We start from the raw sequence: 18680 nt of genomic DNA, 5'->3' as shown, positions 1-18680 counted from the left end.
ATGACACTTGGATTGTTGGCTCATTGATCGGACATCCCCGGAACGAGAAAATTAAAAATGACAGTTAGCCAAAAATAGTGGCGTTTGGAAATATTATCAAATTTTATATTCGGTTGTCCATTGACAAATGTACTTATATGTCCTCGTTTGTTTGGCTAAGGTTGGTGTGTATTTCGAACAGAAAGTAAGCAAGCATTAGAACTAGATTTAGAGGCGAATATGGTCGGGTAATGGCGACTGAATTGATGTCAACGGCCATACCACATAGAACTCACCCGGTCTCGTCAGCTCCCGGAAGTTAAGCTATGTCGGGTCCCGTTAGTACTTGGATGGGTGACCGCTTGGGAATACGGGATGCTGTTGGCATGGTGTAATTTTATTTTTGCTCCCCAAGTTAGATGAGACATGGAATATAATGTATTCTTTAGGTATTAGTTGAAAAGGGTATTGCTGGGACTTTGATTAATGATACCATATATTGTAGAACGCATGTTTGTTTGATCTCGGTAGTTTTAACGACAAAAAAAAAGATAGAGGTTTGGCTATTTTGTTGAGGCTGTTGCATGACGCCCACTCACTGGCACGATCCCACTACTGCCGAACACGGGAACTTTTGGCTGCTAGGTTTCCCTCCTGACCCACTACGCTCCTCCTTAGCTAACCTGCACCTACTAGATTCCTCTAGCAGATCCATGCTGATGTCAAGCTTAGTGCGGGCACCTGATCAACATGCGGTATCACGAAACAGGGCTCCTAAACTCAAGCCATCCACTCTACCAAGCCTCCCCGAAGCAGGATTATAGGTGCACGCCAAACACCCAGCTGATAAATGGGCTCTCAATCGATAATACATTACTGTAATAAATTGATTTGATGAGCACGCGGATTCTTTATTGTGTCCAAAATTGGTCTCGTCACTTGTTCTATAACTATTAAAGAGCTTCTCGGTGTTTCAATAAATGAACAAAATGCAAGACCTGACAATGTATGTACTGTGTGCGTCAAGTATTGCAAATCTCAATTTAATATTCCGAAATATCGATCTATGCACTGTAATTTACGCCAAAGCTCATTGATCGTACAAACCTTATTTAGAGTTCTGCAAAATAACATTGCATTTAAGATCATACTTCACAGGATCATTTCTGTAGTATATCTTGACTTGTTTCCCACCAGAAACTTGTCTCCTTTCAACCCACGATGACGAGTTAAGACGCTGGTTTCTGAGCGTGAAACAGGCTGTGAGTGTAGCTGTCTCGACAGCATCAAACACAGTCATTGAGGACCGTTTCCGTTAAATCCATGTGAAATAGCGGAAGGAAACTAGCGTGTTCAGAGTGGTTGAGATGATAAAACAAATTTAAATTCTTGAAAATCTAAAGAGATAAATCTTAATAATAATTCCAGGTATTCGTGTCCTTAAATCATCTGCTTGTATGGCAAAATAAATTGTGAAAGTGAGGTTGGTCAATTTGAGGATGTGTCATGACTTTATGATCGTATTGCATTCTTTTAGTTATTGTTATTTAATCATGATTAATTATCGTTCAGAGCTTTTGTCGTCAGGTGGCGTGGCAAAGCCATATTCTGAAAAAAAAGGACCTAGTGTGATAACGAGAGTAAAATTTGCAACGCCTTCAGCGTAAATTGTATCTCCCTTAATACAGTATGAGCATAATAAAACAAATGAAAATGAACTTTATAAGCATCAAGTGGTCGCGTCTGGAAAAATGAACAACTCAATATTTTATAGCATTTCTTGAATGTTTTGAGTGATATGAGTATTCTTCGTACACCACCGGAAATGTGTTGAACCTCAGTGGTTATTTTGGGCAGTAATCCTTGTAACATTATCGCTTCTCGGCCTTTTGGCTAAGATCAAAGTGTAGTATCTGTTCTTATCAGCTTAATATCTGATACGGGTTCAAATGGACCCCAGAATATTAAACTGATTTTTGGCATACGGTGGGAATACAGTGCTTGCACTGCTCCCGCCACGGGTTGACCCGGTATTGCAGTACCTCCGGGATCGGCTCACCCTCTATGAGGGAGAACATATTGAATAAAACAGAAATTGTCTTAGCACCGTATAATAAAAGACCATGTATAATTGCAAAACTGTCATGTAGACATGTTTGTAATTTTTTCTAATTGTATTTTTTTCGTAATATCAAGAAAAGCATAAAAAAATACGTACTTGATTGTGTTAACTAATTAGTACTGTTCATCTTTCGATGTGATGTTTTTTTTTTAAATATGAAGATGCGTGTATTTTCATATGAAAAGTCGATTTTCTTATTTTCTTATTTGCCAATTGGACGACCAAATGAAAAAAAACAAGCAATTTGTTTCTTGAAAAGTATTTGCAAAGATCAAGACCATGAAATAAATACTGAGCTTTATTTACTATATTTTGCTCGAGTTCGTAATTCAAGTCGATGAAAGAAAGTGGGTGGTATTCTCTAAACGTCAGTCAAATACTTGAACACTCTTTGTCAATATTGTTCTGCTGTATACAAAGTATTAAACAAAGTGAAAAAGCATCCACAATCATACTTACCTGGCTCAGAGGCAACCATGATCACCAAGGTGGTTCCTCCAGGGCGAGGCCTTTCCATTGCACTAAGGATGGGCTGACCCTTGCGATTAATCCAAATGTGATTAACTCGGGAGTACAATTTTTGGTAGTGGGGGACTGCGTTCGCGCCGTTCCCTGAACACACTATAAATGTAAGAAAAATTCTTGTCATCTGCCGGAAGTTGAACTAAATCTGGTCCCGTTAGTAAACGGTAGGGTTGACCGCTTGGGAATACGCGAAGCATCAGATTTTCTTTCTGGGAAGAAACAACAAAGTAATGAAATTCATGTTTAGCTACTTTAATATAAATCATCATGGCCAATGGATTGGCCGTGATCGTCTAGTGGTTAGGACCCTACGTTGTGGTACCTACTAGATATGAATCCGTAGTAACCCAGGTTCGAATCCTGGTCACGGCACTGAAAACTGATTTTTCACGTCAACACGCAGATTAACTATAAATTTTGTTTGGTTGGAAAGTAATGCTCGCTCACTTCAATAGTTCATAATGTGAAAAACAATTTGGAATGAAAACCTGAAATTCCCCCTCCCTTTTTTTGTGTGTGCAGGAAGTTGTTGAAATGTATGGAAGAAAAATACACATTTACAGAATTTCAAGTATTTGACCCGATATTAAGACAAAAATTATTTCATGTATGTAATGAACTGTCCCCTGTTGGTATTAGTCCAATGGGAGATGGAAATTAAAATTTGCCTAGGGTAATCTAAATGAATATTTCTGAACGAAATTGTTGGTCCAACACGTCCAAGCAGAACGAATTCAGCAAATGCTTAAGTAGACTTGCTTTTCTGATTATAATTTAGCTTTGCGCAGTGGCAATATCATAACCAATGAGGGTCTCCCGAGGTGTGATTATTGCTAGTTGAAAACTTTAACCAATACCCCGCCACGATGAAGTGAAATAATCTTTGTCGTCGGCAATTTTTGATAGCTCCATCAGGAGCATTTCAGCGTACAAGAAAAAAAAAATTACAGTCAGTTAGAAAAATTGGAGTGTTGCATAGTGTGTTTATAACATTAAACGGTGAAAGTGAAATCGTATAAGTGATTTTTGTTTCCATTTAGTTGGTATTGCACGTCAGACAAGGCTGATTAATTCGTTCGCTGAAGGCCATTAATATCAGTCAGTTGGAACATTGTGAACACGGGGAAAATATTTGAAAAGGTGATTCCAAATGACAAGGTGAAAAGATTCCACCATGTTTAAAGGGGAAGTTCAATAAATTGTTAACCGCTGTAGGGTGAATGTCGGGGTAAACATCTGATCCCACCACCTACGTGTTGGGCTTGTACCATAAAGATCGTTCATTTTTTTCAAAAATAACACTGCGCACAACTGTTTCGTTCAAAAACATGTTAACGAGCTTTATACATGATATTTACTTTAAAATAACTGTACCCATTGATAAAGAATTGCACAAGGATTTTGATATGTAAACGCATGTTTCGAAAAAAAACCTTACAAGCGCACTTCAAAATTTTGAAATGAATATAAATACAAGGCATACCACTGTTATTTACTCTGGTTTCTAATCAATACCCGGATAAATCTTTCGCCTTTTACTAAAGATTTCCGTGGTTAGGAGCATTGATGAGTCTATATGACTTATTTTTTTAACGCCCGGTCTTCTGATTGGGCACTTTGAATAAATGAAAAATTAAAAACGTCTGTATGCGGAAACAAAGATATTCTACTACTACATACTGACAACATTTGTAAAATGACAAACTGATAGTTTTTCGGTGGTTTTGGTAAGATTAGTGTGTATTTCAAAAAGATAAATCTCAAGCACAAGTAATAGATTAGAGGCGAATATGGTCGGGTAATTGCGTCTAGTTTAATGTCAACGGCCATACCACATAGAACTCACCCGGTCTCGTCAGCTCCCGGAAGTTAAGCTATGTCGGGTCCCGTTAGTACTTGGATGGGTGACCGCTTGGGAATACGGGATGCTGTTGGCATGGAATTATTTTATTTTTGTGAATCCAATTGAATTGAAGTGCTTCCCAAGATGGGTGATACTACATGGACTACAATGTATTATTTTGGCATTAGTTGAAAATGGAAGGAACGTATTTTTTACTGGATATTGCCTACTAGACGTCCTCCAACCTCTTTGTTGCTGAAAGATATTTGAAACGCCGTGCGCGAAGCGCACGGCACAGCCGAGAGGCTACTAGACGTCCTCCAACCTCTTTGTTGCTGAAAGATATTTGAAACGCCGTGCGCGAAGCGCACGGCACAGCCAAGAGGCTTGTACGTTGGTGGTTTCTTCGGGCAGCTCTATCTAATCTCTCTGGCTCTGAGATCCTTATGCAACGCAAGCTAAGTAAAGCGCGAAGCGCACGGCACAGCCGAGAGGCTTGTACGTTGGTGGTTTCTTCGGGCAGCTCTATCTAATCTCTCTGACTCTGAGATCCTTATGCAACGCAAGCTAAGTAAGGGAAGCAATCGTTAGCCTTATGACACTTGGATTGTTGGCTCATTGATCGGACATCCCCGGAACGAGAAAATTAAAAATGACAGTTAGCCAAAAATAGTGGCGTTTGGAAATATTATCAAATTTTATATTCGGTTGTCCATTGACAAATGTACTTATATGTCCTCGTTTGTTTGGCTAAGGTTGGTGTGTATTTCGAACAGAAAGTAAGCAAGCATTAGAACTAGATTTAGAGGCGAATATGGTCGGGTAATGGCGACTGAATTGATGTCAACGGCCATACCACATAGAACTCACCCGGTCTCGTCAGCTCCCGGAAGTTAAGCTATGTCGGGTCCCGTTAGTACTTGGATGGGTGACCGCTTGGGAATACGGGATGCTGTTGGCATGGTGTAATTTTATTTTTGCTCCCCAAGTTAGATGAGACATGGAATATAATGTATTCTTTAGGTATTAGTTGAAAAGGGTATTGCTGGGACTTTGATTAATGATACCATATATTGTAGAACGCATGTTTGTTTGATCTCGGTAGTTTTAACGACAAAAAAAAAGATAGAGGTTTGGCTATTTTGTTGAGGCTGTTGCATGACGCCCACTCACTGGCACGATCCCACTACTGCCGAACACGGGAACTTTTGGCTGCTAGGTTTCCCTCCTGACCCACTACGCTCCTCCTTAGCTAACCTGCACCTACTAGATTCCTCTAGCAGATCCATGCTGATGTCAAGCTTAGTGCGGGCACCTGATCAACATGCGGTATCACGAAACAGGGCTCCTAAACTCAAGCCATCCACTCTACCAAGCCTCCCCGAAGCAGGATTATAGGTGCACGCCAAACACCCAGCTGATAAATGGGCTCTCAATCGATAATACATTACTGTAATAAATTGATTTGATGAGCACGCGGATTCTTTATTGTGTCCAAAATTGGTCTCGTCACTTGTTCTATAACTATTAAAGAGCTTCTCGGTGTTTCAATAAATGAACAAAATGCAAGACCTGACAATGTATGTACTGTGTGCGTCAAGTATTGCAAATCTCAATTTAATATTCCGAAATATCGATCTATGCACTGTAATTTACGCCAAAGCTCATTGATCGTACAAACCTTATTTAGAGTTCTGCAAAATAACATTGCATTTAAGATCATACTTCACAGGATCATTTCTGTAGTATATCTTGACTTGTTTCCCACCAGAAACTTGTCTCCTTTCAACCCACGATGACGAGTTAAGACGCTGGTTTCTGAGCGTGAAACAGGCTGTGAGTGTAGCTGTCTCGACAGCATCAAACACAGTCATTGAGGACCGTTTCCGTTAAATCCATGTGAAATAGCGGAAGGAAACTAGCGTGTTCAGAGTGGTTGAGATGATAAAACAAATTTAAATTCTTGAAAATCTAAAGAGATAAATCTTAATAATAATTCCAGGTATTCGTGTCCTTAAATCATCTGCTTGTATGGCAAAATAAATTGTGAAAGTGAGGTTGGTCAATTTGAGGATGTGTCATGACTTTATGATCGTATTGCATTCTTTTAGTTATTGTTATTTAATCATGATTAATTATCGTTCAGAGCTTTTGTCGTCAGGTGGCGTGGCAAAGCCATATTCTGAAAAAAAAGGACCTAGTGTGATAACGAGAGTAAAATTTGCAACGCCTTCAGCGTAAATTGTATCTCCCTTAATACAGTATGAGCATAATAAAACAAATGAAAATGAACTTTATAAGCATCAAGTGGTCGCGTCTGGAAAAATGAACAACTCAATATTTTATAGCATTTCTTGAATGTTTTGAGTGATATGAGTATTCTTCGTACACCACCGGAAATGTGTTGAACCTCAGTGGTTATTTTGGGCAGTAATCCTTGTAACATTATCGCTTCTCGGCCTTTTGGCTAAGATCAAAGTGTAGTATCTGTTCTTATCAGCTTAATATCTGATACGGGTTCAAATGGACCCCAGAATATTAAACTGATTTTTGGCATACGGTGGGAATACAGTGCTTGCACTGCTCCCGCCACGGGTTGACCCGGTATTGCAGTACCTCCGGGATCGGCTCACCCTCTATGAGGGAGAACATATTGAATAAAACAGAAATTGTCTTAGCACCGTATAATAAAAGACCATGTATAATTGCAAAACTGTCATGTAGACATGTTTGTAATTTTTTCTAATTGTATTTTTTTCGTAATATCAAGAAAAGCATAAAAAAATACGTACTTGATTGTGTTAACTAATTAGTACTGTTCATCTTTCGATGTGATGTTTTTTTTTTAAATATGAAGATGCGTGTATTTTCATATGAAAAGTCGATTTTCTTATTTTCTTATTTGCCAATTGGACGACCAAATGAAAAAAAACAAGCAATTTGTTTCTTGAAAAGTATTTGCAAAGATCAAGACCATGAAATAAATACTGAGCTTTATTTACTATATTTTGCTCGAGTTCGTAATTCAAGTCGATGAAAGAAAGTGGGTGGTATTCTCTAAACGTCAGTCAAATACTTGAACACTCTTTGTCAATATTGTTCTGCTGTATACAAAGTATTAAACAAAGTGAAAAAGCATCCACAATCATACTTACCTGGCTCAGAGGCAACCATGATCACCAAGGTGGTTCCTCCAGGGCGAGGCCTTTCCATTGCACTAAGGATGGGCTGACCCTTGCGATTAATCCAAATGTGATTAACTCGGGAGTACAATTTTTGGTAGTGGGGGACTGCGTTCGCGCCGTTCCCTGAACACACTATAAATGTAAGAAAAATTCTTGTCATCTGCCGGAAGTTGAACTAAATCTGGTCCCGTTAGTAAACGGTAGGGTTGACCGCTTGGGAATACGCGAAGCATCAGATTTTCTTTCTGGGAAGAAACAACAAAGTAATGAAATTCATGTTTAGCTACTTTAATATAAATCATCATGGCCAATGGATTGGCCGTGATCGTCTAGTGGTTAGGACCCTACGTTGTGGTACCTACTAGATATGAATCCGTAGTAACCCAGGTTCGAATCCTGGTCACGGCACTGAAAACTGATTTTTCACGTCAACACGCAGATTAACTATAAATTTTGTTTGGTTGGAAAGTAATGCTCGCTCACTTCAATAGTTCATAATGTGAAAAACAATTTGGAATGAAAACCTGAAATTCCCCCTCCCTTTTTTTGTGTGTGCAGGAAGTTGTTGAAATGTATGGAAGAAAAATACACATTTACAGAATTTCAAGTATTTGACCCGATATTAAGACAAAAATTATTTCATGTATGTAATGAACTGTCCCCTGTTGGTATTAGTCCAATGGGAGATGGAAATTAAAATTTGCCTAGGGTAATCTAAATGAATATTTCTGAACGAAATTGTTGGTCCAACACGTCCAAGCAGAACGAATTCAGCAAATGCTTAAGTAGACTTGCTTTTCTGATTATAATTTAGCTTTGCGCAGTGGCAATATCATAACCAATGAGGGTCTCCCGAGGTGTGATTATTGCTAGTTGAAAACTTTAACCAATACCCCGCCACGATGAAGTGAAATAATCTTTGTCGTCGGCAATTTTTGATAGCTCCATCAGGAGCATTTCAGCGTACAAGAAAAAAAAAATTACAGTCAGTTAGAAAAATTGGAGTGTTGCATAGTGTGTTTATAACATTAAAAGGTGAAAGTGAAATCGTATAAGTGATTTTTGTTTCCATTTAGTTGGTATTGCACGTCAGACAAGGCTGATTAATTCGTTCGCTGAAGGCCATTAATATCAGTCAGTTGGAACATTGTGAACACGGGGAAAATATTTGAAAAGGTGATTCCAAATGACAAGGTGAAAAGATTCCACCATGTTTAAAGGGGAAGTTCAATAAATTGTTAACCGCTGTAGGGTGAATGTCGGGGTAAACATCTGATCCCACCACCTACGTGTTGGGCTTGTACCATAAAGATCGTTCATTTTTTTCAAAAATAACACTGCGCACAACTGTTTCGTTCAAAAACATGTTAACGAGCTTTATACATGATATTTACTTTAAAATAACTGTACCCATTGATAAAGAATTGCACAAGGATTTTGATATGTAAACGCATGTTTCGAAAAAAAACCTTACAAGCGCACTTCAAAATTTTGAAATGAATATAAATACAAGGCATACCACTGTTATTTACTCTGGTTTCTAATCAATACCCGGATAAATCTTTCGCCTTTTACTAAAGATTTCCGTGGTTAGGAGCATTGATGAGTCTATATGACTTATTTTTTTAACGCCCGGTCTTCTGATTGGGCACTTTGAATAAATGAAAAATTAAAAACGTCTGTATGCGGAAACAAAGATATTCTACTACTACATACTGACAACATTTGTAAAATGACAAACTGATAGTTTTTCGGTGGTTTTGGTAAGATTAGTGTGTATTTCAAAAAGATAAATCTCAAGCACAAGTAATAGATTAGAGGCGAATATGGTCGGGTAATTGCGTCTAGTTTAATGTCAACGGCCATACCACATAGAACTCACCCGGTCTCGTCAGCTCCCGGAAGTTAAGCTATGTCGGGTCCCGTTAGTACTTGGATGGGTGACCGCTTGGGAATACGGGATGCTGTTGGCATGGAATTATTTTATTTTTGTGAATCCAATTGAATTGAAGTGCTTCCCAAGATGGGTGATACTACATGGACTACAATGTATTATTTTGGCATTAGTTGAAAATGGAAGGAACGTATTTTTTACTGGATATTGCCTACTAGACGTCCTCCAACCTCTTTGTTGCTGAAAGATATTTGAAACGCCGTGCGCGAAGCGCACGGCACAGCCGAGAGGCTACTAGACGTCCTCCAACCTCTTTGTTGCTGAAAGATATTTGAAACGCCGTGCGCGAAGCGCACGGCACAGCCGAGAGGCTTGTACGTTGGTGGTTTCTTCGGGCAGCTCTATCTAATCTCTCTGGCTCTGAGATCCTTATGCAACGCAAGCTAAGTAAAGCGCGAAGCGCACGGCACAGCCGAGAGGCTTGTACGTTGGTGGTTTCTTCGGGCAGCTCTATCTAATCTCTCTGACTCTGAGATCCTTATGCAACGCAAGCTAAGTAAGGGAAGCAATCGTTAGCCTTATGACACTTGGATTGTTGGCTCATTGATCGGACATCCCCGGAACGAGAAAATTAAAAATGACAGTTAGCCAAAAATAGTGGCGTTTGGAAATATTATCAAATTTTATATTCGGTTGTCCATTGACAAATGTACTTATACGAGTAATGTACTTACTTCGAACAGAAAGTAAGCAAGCATTAGAACTAGATTTAGAGGCGAATATGGTCGGGTAATGGCGACTGAATTGATGTCAACGGCCATACCACATAGAACTCATCCGGTCTCGTCAGCTCCCGGAAGTTAAGCTATGTCGGGTCCCGTTAGTACTTGGATGGGTGACCGCTTGGGAATACGGGATGCTGTTGGCATGGTGTAATTTTATTTTTGCTCCCCAAGTTAGATGAGACATGGAATATAATGTATTCTTTAGGTATTAGTTGAAAAGGGTATTGCTGGGACTTTGATTAATGATACCATATATTGTAGAACGCATGTTTGTTTGATCTCGGTAGTTTTAACGACAAAAAAAAAGATAGAGGTTTGGCTATTTTGTTGAGGCTGTTGCATGACGCCCACTCACTGGCACGATCCCACTACTGCCGAACACGGGAACTTTTGGCTGCTAGGTTTCCCTCCTGACCCACTACGCTCCTCCTTAGCTAACCTGCACCTACTAGATTCCTCTAGCAGATCCATGCTGATGTCAAGCTTAGTGCGGGCACCTGATCAACATGCGGTATCACGAAACAGGGCTCCTAAACTCAAGCCATCCACTCTACCAAGCCTCCCCGAAGCAGGATTATAGGTGCACGCCAAACACCCAGCTGATAAATGGGCTCTCAATCGATAATACATTACTGTAATAAATTGATTTGATGAGCACGCGGATTCTTTATTGTGTCCAAAATTGGTCTCGTCACTTGTTCTATAACTATTAAAGAGCTTCTCGGTGTTTCAATAAATGAACAAAATGCAAGACCTGACAATGTATGTACTGTGTGCGTCAAGTATTGCAAATCTCAATTTAATATTCCGAAATATCGATCTATGCACTGTAATTTACGCCAAAGCTCATTGATCGTACAAACCTTATTTAGAGTTCTGCAAAATAACATTGCATTTAAGATCATACTTCACAGGATCATTTCTGTAGTATATCTTGACTTGTTTCCCACCAGAAACTTGTCTCCTTTCAACCCACGATGACGAGTTAAGACGCTGGTTTCTGAGCGTGAAACAGGCTGTGAGTGTAGCTGTCTCGACAGCATCAAACACAGTCATTGAGGACCGTTTCCGTTAAATCCATGTGAAATAGCGGAAGGAAACTAGCGTGTTCAGAGTGGTTGAGATGATAAAACAAATTTAAATTCTTGAAAATCTAAAGAGATAAATCTTAATAATAATTCCAGGTATTCGTGTCCTTAAATCATCTGCTTGTATGGCAAAATAAATTGTGAAAGTGAGGTTGGTCAATTTGAGGATGTGTCATGACTTTATGATCGTATTGCATTCTTTTAGTTATTGTTATTTAATCATGATTAATTATCGTTCAGAGCTTTTGTCGTCAGGTGGCGTGGCAAAGCCATATTCTGAAAAAAAAGGACCTAGTGTGATAACGAGAGTAAAATTTGCAACGCCTTCAGCGTAAATTGTATCTCCCTTAATACAGTATGAGCATAATAAAACAAATGAAAATGAACTTTATAAGCATCAAGTGGTCGCGTCTGGAAAAATGAACAACTCAATATTTTATAGCATTTCTTGAATGTTTTGAGTGATATGAGTATTCTTCGTACACCACCGGAAATGTGTTGAACCTCAGTGGTTATTTTGGGCAGTAATCCTTGTAACATTATCGCTTCTCGGCCTTTTGGCTAAGATCAAAGTGTAGTATCTGTTCTTATCAGCTTAATATCTGATACGGGTTCAAATGGACCCCAGAATATTAAACTGATTTTTGGCATACGGTGGGAATACAGTGCTTGCACTGCTCCCGCCACGGGTTGACCCGGTATTGCAGTACCTCCGGGATCGGCTCACCCTCTATGAGGGAGAACATATTGAATAAAACAGAAATTGTCTTAGCACCGTATAATAAAAGACCATGTATAATTGCAAAACTGTCATGTAGACATGTTTGTAATTTTTTCTAATTGTATTTTTTTCGTAATATCAAGAAAAGCATAAAAAAATACGTACTTGATTGTGTTAACTAATTAGTACTGTTCATCTTTCGATGTGATGTTTTTTTTTTAAATATGAAGATGCGTGTATTTTCATATGAAAAGTCGATTTTCTTATTTTCTTATTTGCCAATTGGACGACCAAATGAAAAAAAACAAGCAATTTGTTTCTTGAAAAGTATTTGCAAAGATCAAGACCATGAAATAAATACTGAGCTTTATTTACTATATTTTGCTCGAGTTCGTAATTCAAGTCGATGAAAGAAAGTGGGTGGTATTCTCTAAACGTCAGTCAAATACTTGAACACTCTTTGTCAATATTGTTCTGCTGTATACAAAGTATTAAACAAAGTGAAAAAGCATCCACAATCATACTTACCTGGCTCAGAGGCAACCATGATCACCAAGGTGGTTCCTCCAGGGCGAGGCCTTTCCATTGCACTAAGGATGGGCTGACCCTTGCGATTAATCCAAATGTGATTAACTCGGGAGTACAATTTTTGGTAGTGGGGGACTGCGTTCGCGCCGTTCCCTGAACACACTATAAATGTAAGAAAAATTCTTGTCATCTGCCGGAAGTTGAACTAAATCTGGTCCCGTTAGTAAACGGTAGGGTTGACCGCTTGGGAATACGCGAAGCATCAGATTTTCTTTCTGGGAAGAAACAACAAAGTAATGAAATTCATGTTTAGCTACTTTAATATAAATCATCATGGCCAATGGATTGGCCGTGATCGTCTAGTGGTTAGGACCCTACGTTGTGGTACCTACTAGATATGAATCCGTAGTAACCCAGGTTCGAATCCTGGTCACGGCACTGAAAACTGATTTTTCACGTCAACACGCAGATTAACTATAAATTTTGTTTGGTTGGAAAGTAATGCTCGCTCACTTCAATAGTTCATAATGTGAAAAACAATTTGGAATGAAAACCTGAAATTCCCCCTCCCTTTTTTTGTGTGTGCAGGAAGTTGTTGAAATGTATGGAAGAAAAATACACATTTACAGAATTTCAAGTATTTGACCCGATATTAAGACAAAAATTATTTCATGTATGTAATGAACTGTCCCCTGTTGGTATTAGTCCAATGGGAGATGGAAATTAAAATTTGCCTAGGGTAATCTAAATGAATATTTCTGAACGAAATTGTTGGTCCAACACGTCCAAGCAGAACGAATTCAGCAAATGCTTAAGTAGACTTGCTTTTCTGATTATAATTTAGCTTTGCGCAGTGGCAATATCATAACCAATGAGGGTCTCCCGAGGTGTGATTATTGCTAGTTGAAAACTTTAACCAATACCCCGCCACGATGAAGTGAAATAATCTTTGTCGTCGGCAATTTTTGATAGCTCCATCAGGAGCATTTCAGCGTACAAGAAAAAAAAAATTACAGTCAGTTAGAAAAATTGGAGTGTTGCATAGTGTGTTTATAACATTAAACGGTGAAAGTGAAATCGTATAAGTGATTTTTGTTTCCATTTAGTTGGTATTGCACGTCAGACAAGGCTGATTAATTCGTTCGCTGAAGGCCATTAATATCAGTCAGTTGGAACATTGTGAACACGGGGAAAATATTTGAAAAGGTGATTCCAAATGACAAGGTGAAAAGATTCCACCATGTTTAAAGGGGAAGTTCAATAAATTGTTAACCGCTGTAGGGTGAATGTCGGGGTAAACATCTGATCCCACCACCTACGTGTTGGGCTTGTACCATAAAGATCGTTCATTTTTTTCAAAAATAACACTGCGCACAACTGTTTCGTTCAAAAACATGTTAACGAGCTTTATACATGATATTTACTTTAAAATAACTGTACCCATTGATAAAGAATTGCACAAGGATTTTGATATGTAAACGCATGTTTCGAAAAAAAACCTTACAAGCGCACTTCAAAATTTTGAAATGGATATAAATACAAGGCATACCACTGTTATTTACTCTGGTTTCTAATCAATACCCGGATAAATCTTTCGCCTTTTACTAAAGATTTCCGTGGTTAGGAGCATTGATGAGTCTATATGACTTATTTTTTTAACGCCCGGTCTTCTGATTGGGCACTTTGAATAAATGAAAAATTAAAAACGTCTGTATGCGGAAACAAAGATATTCTACTACTACATACTGACAACATTTGTAAAATGACAAACTGATAGTTTTTCGGTGGTTTTGGTAAGATTAGTGTGTATTTCAAAAAGATAAATCTCAAGCACAAGTAATAGATTAGAGGCGAATATGGTCGGGTAATTGCGTCTAGTTTAATGTCAACGGCCATACCACATAGAACTCACCCGGTCTCGTCAGCTCCCGGAAGTTAAGCTATGTCGGGTCCCGTTAGTACTTGGATGGGTGACCGCTTGGGAATACGGGATGCTGTTGGCATGGAATTATTTTATTTTTGTGAATCCAATTGAATTGAAGTGCTTCCCAAGATGGGTGATACTACATGGACTACAATGTATTATTTTGGCATTAGTTGAAAATGGAAGGAACGTATTTTTTACTGGATATTGCCTACTAGACGTCCTCCAACCTCTTTGTTGCTGAAAGATATTTGAAACGCCGTGCGCGAAGCGCACGGCACAGCCGAGAGGCTTGTACGTTGGTGGTTTCTTCGGGCAGCTCTATCTAATCTCTCTGGCTCTGAGATCCTTATGCAACGCAAGCTAAGTAAAGCGCGAAGCGCACGGCACAGCCGAGAGGCTTGTACGTTGGTGGTTTCTTCGGGCAGCTCTATCTAATCTCTCTGACTCTGAGATCCTTATGCAACGCAAGCTAAGTAAGGGAAGCAATCGTTAGCCTTATGACACTTGGATTGTTGGCTCATTGATCGGACATCCCCGGAACGAGAAAATTAAAAATGACAGTTAGCCAAAAATAGTGGCGTTTGGAAATATTATCAAATTTTATATTCGGTTGTCCATTGACAAATGTACTTATATGTCCTCGTTTGTTTGGCTAAGGTTGGTGTGTATTTCGAACAGAAAGTAAGCAAGCATTAGAACTAGATTTAGAGGCGAATATGGTCGGGTAATGGCGACTGAATTGATGTCAACGGCCATACCACATAGAACTCACCCGGTCTCGTCAGCTCCCGGAAGTTAAGCTATGTCGGGTCCCGTTAGTACTTGGATGGGTGACCGCTTGGGAATACGGGATGCTGTTGGCATGGTGTAATTTTATTTTTGCTCCCCAAGTTAGATGAGACATGGAATATAATGTATTCTTTAGGTATTAGTTGAAAAGGGTATTGCTGGGACTTTGATTAATGATACCATATATTGTAGAACGCATGTTTGTTTGATCTCGGTAGTTTTAACGACAAAAAAAAAGATAGAGGTTTGGCTATTTTGTTGAGGCTGTTGCATGACGCCCACTCACTGGCACGATCCCACTACTGCCGAACACGGGAACTTTTGGCTGCTAGGTTTCCCTCCTGACCCACTACGCTCCTCCTTAGCTAACCTGCACCTACTAGATTCCTCTAGCAGATCCATGCTGATGTCAAGCTTAGTGCGGGCACCTGATCAACATGCGGTATCACGAAACAGGGCTCCTAAACTCAAGCCATCCACTCTACCAAGCCTCCCCGAAGCAGGATTATAGGTGCACGCCAAACACCCAGCTGATAAATGGGCTCTCAATCGATAATACATTACTGTAATAAATTGATTTGATGAGCACGCGGATTCTTTATTGTGTCCAAAATTGGTCTCGTCACTTGTTCTATAACTATTAAAGAGCTTCTCGGTGTTTCAATAAATGAACAAAATGCAAGACCTGACAATGTATGTACTGTGTGCGTCAAGTATTGCAAATCTCAATTTAATATTCCGAAATATCGATCTATGCACTGTAATTTACGCCAAAGCTCATTGATCGTACAAACCTTATTTAGAGTTCTGCAAAATAACATTGCATTTAAGATCATACTTCACAGGATCATTTCTGAAGTATATCTTGACTTGTTTCCCACCAGAAACTTGTCTCCTTTCAACCCACGATGACGAGTTAAGACGCTGGTTTCTGAGCGTGAAACAGGCTGTGAGTGTAGCTGTCTCGACAGCATCAAACACAGTCATTGAGGACCGTTTCCGTTAAATCCATGTGAAATAGCGGAAGGAAACTAGCGTGTTCAGAGTGGTTGAGATGATAAAACAAATTTAAATTCTTGAAAATCTAAAGAGATAAATCTTAATAATAATTCCAGGTATTCGTGTCCTTAAATCATCTGCTTGTATGGCAAAATAAATTGTGAAAGTGAGGTTGGTCAATTTGAGGATGTGTCATGACTTTATGATCGTATTGCATTCTTTTAGTTATTGTTATTTAATCATGATTAATTATCGTTCAGAGCTTTTGTCGTCAGGTGGCGTGGCAAAGCCATATTCTGAAAAAAAAGGACCTAGTGTGATAACGAGAGTAAAATTTGCAACGCCTTCAGCGTAAATTGTATCTCCCTTAATACAGTATGAGCATAATAAAACAAATGAAAATGAACTTTATAAGCATCAAGTGGTCGCGTCTGGAAAAATGAACAACTCAATATTTTATAGCATTTCTTGAATGTTTTGAGTGATATGAGTATTCTTCGTACACCACCGGAAATGTGTTGAACCTCAGTGGTTATTTTGGGCAGTAATCCTTGTAACATTATCGCTTCTCGGCCTTTTGGCTAAGATCAAAGTGTAGTATCTGTTCTTATCAGCTTAATATCTGATACGGGTTCAAATGGACATTCATATCGCTTCTCGGCCTTTTGGCTAAGATCAAAGTGTAGTATCTGTTCTTATCAGCTTAATATCTGATACGGGCTTTCCTTTGGCCTCCAACTTCTTCTAACATTTCCTCTGCTCTCAATTCTTGACAGTTGGATAATCGCTTAGCCCGGCAACTGGCGAGAGGGTGTTTTTGCTGTAAACTACGCGGCGTTTCTACTGACGTCGGTCTTCCGGTATCCAATCCGGCCAGCAATTCCCTTCTCGTGTTTCATATTCCCACACACGCGCGTCCCGGTTAGGCCCACACATTAACCATAGCTCCTCGTTGGCTGGGAGTCAAATCCCCTGGAGATTCCTCTGAGTTTTTAGTCTTTCTGTAAACTTTTCCCTATGAAGTCAGTAGTAAACTTGCAGTAAACTCACTTTTATTCAGTCCCAAATTCGTACTTTTTAAAAAGCAAATGCGGGGGTTGACTCTCACCCTCATCCCAACCTTGAGCCGATCCAGACGTCTGACCGTCTGGATTTGTTCTCCCTTTCTGGAATGGCAGGGGCAGCTGTGGACTTCTTCGAGTTCCAAGCTTGTGATGGAACTATTTACTTACCTTGGCCTGTGCCCGATACGATTAAGTGCTCTCTCTGCAAAATTGGAAAATACTCCTCAAGATCACGAGTCCAAGATTCGGTCAGGCACATGTTCGCTAAACATGACGCTAGAGTTGCTCCCATGTACACATGCAATTCGTGCGATCACGAGACCAGCGATGTTGTCATTGCTAGAAGGCATGAGAAAGGTTGTGGTGCACTTGATGAGAGCATCACTGTGGAAGGAACCACAATTATGGGTAATGAAGTCACGCTCATGTATCCAGGTGGCTTATTATTTAATCTTATCTTATCTTATTAAATCTTCCAACAACAATGATTCCTCTTATGAATCTCCAGCCTCATCTCCCAGCCAGCTTGGTAGATTGGTAGCTCCCGGAGACGCGGTGTGTCCACTAGAGGCGTTTAGGAGTGTTTGGGGCGCTAGGATAGAGGCTTGCAACACGGTACAGTGCCTCGACTCCACCCTAGACGACTCCACTACTAAGTGCAGTGCTGAGTGGCTAAAACTTTCTGCCACACCGGAAGACTCGACCTCTTCTCAGAAACGACCGCCCCCTCCAAAAAAGCCACCAGACGCCCACCGCAAGCGAAGCCAAAACCGCCAGCAACAAAGAATCAGAAGATCCAAACAAACCCAAAACGACCAAAAGAGCAAAATTCAACGTCTATTTTCTTTGTATCCCCGCAGGGCTGTCAGGAAAATTCTCGAAGAAGAATCAACTGGATATTCTGGAACAAAAGAAACAGCGACTGCATTTTTGAAAGAAACCTACTGTCAGCCAGCTCCTTCTCAGGAGCAAGTGGAGTCAGCCCGTGCTCAATTCGACCACTGCGATTGGAAGCAGACGACCGATGACGACATCAGGCTACTCTCAGCTCCCCCCAGTCTTAGCGAAATCAAGCTTAAACTCGGTAAAGCTGCTAACACTGCTCCAGGAAGGGATGGCCTTGAATATCGCCACCTCCGGTCTCTTGACGGTAATGGCGAGCTCCTAGCAACCATTTACCGGGCGGTGTGGTCTCTGGGTATCCCAGCCTGCTGGAAAACATCTCGAACCG

The 18680-nt window shown here is 39.9% G+C and overlaps 26 non-coding genes and 2 pseudogenes across 26 annotated transcripts; all 28 read left to right on the top strand.

Moving 5' to 3' along the window:
• The first annotated feature begins 247 nt into the window (after positions 1 to 247).
• Positions 248 to 366, top strand: LOC124322533. Its single transcript, XR_006914813.1, has one exon. It is a non-coding gene; the product is annotated as a 5S ribosomal RNA (ribosomal RNA).
• Positions 367 to 1120: 754 nt separating this feature from the next.
• On the top strand, positions 1121 to 1342 carry LOC124322470. Its single transcript, XR_006914753.1, has one exon. It is a non-coding gene; the product is annotated as a small nucleolar RNA U3 (small nucleolar RNA).
• Positions 1343 to 1852: 510 nt separating this feature from the next.
• LOC124322212 lies at positions 1853 to 2043 on the top strand. Its single transcript, XR_006914560.1, has one exon. It is a non-coding gene; the product is annotated as a U2 spliceosomal RNA (small nuclear RNA).
• Positions 2044 to 2552: 509 nt separating this feature from the next.
• Positions 2553 to 2716, top strand: LOC124322047. Its single transcript, XR_006914403.1, has one exon. It is a non-coding gene; the product is annotated as a U1 spliceosomal RNA (small nuclear RNA).
• A 192-nt stretch (positions 2717 to 2908) lies between these two features.
• Positions 2909 to 2998, top strand: Trnah-gug. Its single transcript is given in 2 exon segments — positions 2909 to 2945; positions 2964 to 2998. It is a non-coding gene; the product is annotated as a tRNA-His (tRNA).
• A 404-nt stretch (positions 2999 to 3402) lies between these two features.
• Positions 3403 to 3544, top strand: LOC124322680. Its single transcript, XR_006914950.1, has one exon. It is a non-coding gene; the product is annotated as a U4 spliceosomal RNA (small nuclear RNA).
• A 574-nt stretch (positions 3545 to 4118) lies between these two features.
• LOC124322868 lies at positions 4119 to 4241 on the top strand. Its single transcript, XR_006915125.1, has one exon. It is a non-coding gene; the product is annotated as a U5 spliceosomal RNA (small nuclear RNA).
• A 203-nt stretch (positions 4242 to 4444) lies between these two features.
• LOC124322522 lies at positions 4445 to 4563 on the top strand. Its single transcript, XR_006914802.1, has one exon. It is a non-coding gene; the product is annotated as a 5S ribosomal RNA (ribosomal RNA).
• Positions 4564 to 5311: 748 nt separating this feature from the next.
• On the top strand, positions 5312 to 5430 carry LOC124322510. The gene has a single exon (XR_006914791.1). It is a non-coding gene; the product is annotated as a 5S ribosomal RNA (ribosomal RNA).
• A 754-nt stretch (positions 5431 to 6184) lies between these two features.
• Positions 6185 to 6406, top strand: LOC124322469. The gene has a single exon (XR_006914752.1). It is a non-coding gene; the product is annotated as a small nucleolar RNA U3 (small nucleolar RNA).
• A 510-nt stretch (positions 6407 to 6916) lies between these two features.
• LOC124322211 lies at positions 6917 to 7107 on the top strand. Its single transcript, XR_006914559.1, has one exon. It is a non-coding gene; the product is annotated as a U2 spliceosomal RNA (small nuclear RNA).
• A 509-nt stretch (positions 7108 to 7616) lies between these two features.
• LOC124322046 lies at positions 7617 to 7780 on the top strand. Its single transcript, XR_006914402.1, has one exon. It is a non-coding gene; the product is annotated as a U1 spliceosomal RNA (small nuclear RNA).
• A 192-nt stretch (positions 7781 to 7972) lies between these two features.
• On the top strand, positions 7973 to 8062 carry Trnah-gug. Its single transcript is given in 2 exon segments — positions 7973 to 8009; positions 8028 to 8062. It is a non-coding gene; the product is annotated as a tRNA-His (tRNA).
• A 404-nt stretch (positions 8063 to 8466) lies between these two features.
• On the top strand, positions 8467 to 8608 carry LOC124322679. Its single transcript, XR_006914949.1, has one exon. It is a non-coding gene; the product is annotated as a U4 spliceosomal RNA (small nuclear RNA).
• Positions 8609 to 9182: 574 nt separating this feature from the next.
• On the top strand, positions 9183 to 9305 carry LOC124322867. Its single transcript, XR_006915124.1, has one exon. It is a non-coding gene; the product is annotated as a U5 spliceosomal RNA (small nuclear RNA).
• Positions 9306 to 9508: 203 nt separating this feature from the next.
• On the top strand, positions 9509 to 9627 carry LOC124322498. The gene has a single exon (XR_006914780.1). It is a non-coding gene; the product is annotated as a 5S ribosomal RNA (ribosomal RNA).
• A 730-nt stretch (positions 9628 to 10357) lies between these two features.
• LOC124323132 lies at positions 10358 to 10476 on the top strand. The gene has a single exon (XR_006915376.1). It is a non-coding gene; the product is annotated as a 5S ribosomal RNA (ribosomal RNA).
• A 754-nt stretch (positions 10477 to 11230) lies between these two features.
• On the top strand, positions 11231 to 11452 carry LOC124322468. Its single transcript, XR_006914751.1, has one exon. It is a non-coding gene; the product is annotated as a small nucleolar RNA U3 (small nucleolar RNA).
• A 510-nt stretch (positions 11453 to 11962) lies between these two features.
• Positions 11963 to 12153, top strand: LOC124322210. The gene has a single exon (XR_006914558.1). It is a non-coding gene; the product is annotated as a U2 spliceosomal RNA (small nuclear RNA).
• A 509-nt stretch (positions 12154 to 12662) lies between these two features.
• Positions 12663 to 12826, top strand: LOC124322045. Its single transcript, XR_006914401.1, has one exon. It is a non-coding gene; the product is annotated as a U1 spliceosomal RNA (small nuclear RNA).
• A 192-nt stretch (positions 12827 to 13018) lies between these two features.
• Trnah-gug lies at positions 13019 to 13108 on the top strand. Its single transcript is given in 2 exon segments — positions 13019 to 13055; positions 13074 to 13108. It is a non-coding gene; the product is annotated as a tRNA-His (tRNA).
• A 404-nt stretch (positions 13109 to 13512) lies between these two features.
• On the top strand, positions 13513 to 13654 carry LOC124322678. Its single transcript, XR_006914948.1, has one exon. It is a non-coding gene; the product is annotated as a U4 spliceosomal RNA (small nuclear RNA).
• Positions 13655 to 14228: 574 nt separating this feature from the next.
• Positions 14229 to 14351, top strand: LOC124322866. Its single transcript, XR_006915123.1, has one exon. It is a non-coding gene; the product is annotated as a U5 spliceosomal RNA (small nuclear RNA).
• Positions 14352 to 14554: 203 nt separating this feature from the next.
• Positions 14555 to 14673, top strand: LOC124322487. Its single transcript, XR_006914769.1, has one exon. It is a non-coding gene; the product is annotated as a 5S ribosomal RNA (ribosomal RNA).
• A 668-nt stretch (positions 14674 to 15341) lies between these two features.
• LOC124322475 lies at positions 15342 to 15460 on the top strand. The gene has a single exon (XR_006914757.1). It is a non-coding gene; the product is annotated as a 5S ribosomal RNA (ribosomal RNA).
• Positions 15461 to 16214: 754 nt separating this feature from the next.
• On the top strand, positions 16215 to 16436 carry LOC124322570. Its single transcript, XR_006914848.1, has one exon. It is a non-coding gene; the product is annotated as a small nucleolar RNA U3 (small nucleolar RNA).
• A 510-nt stretch (positions 16437 to 16946) lies between these two features.
• LOC124322341 lies at positions 16947 to 17033 on the top strand (annotated as a pseudogene).
• A 1-nt stretch (position 17034) lies between these two features.
• LOC124322339 lies at positions 17035 to 17156 on the top strand (annotated as a pseudogene).
• The last annotated feature ends 1524 nt before the right edge of the window (positions 17157 to 18680 follow it).

This window comes from Daphnia pulicaria, chromosome 1 (assembly GCF_021234035.1).
Source record: "Daphnia pulicaria isolate SC F1-1A chromosome 1, SC_F0-13Bv2, whole genome shotgun sequence".
NCBI lineage: Eukaryota > Metazoa > Arthropoda > Branchiopoda > Diplostraca > Daphniidae > Daphnia > Daphnia pulicaria.
This window is presented reverse-complemented; position numbering and strand designations above follow the sequence as displayed.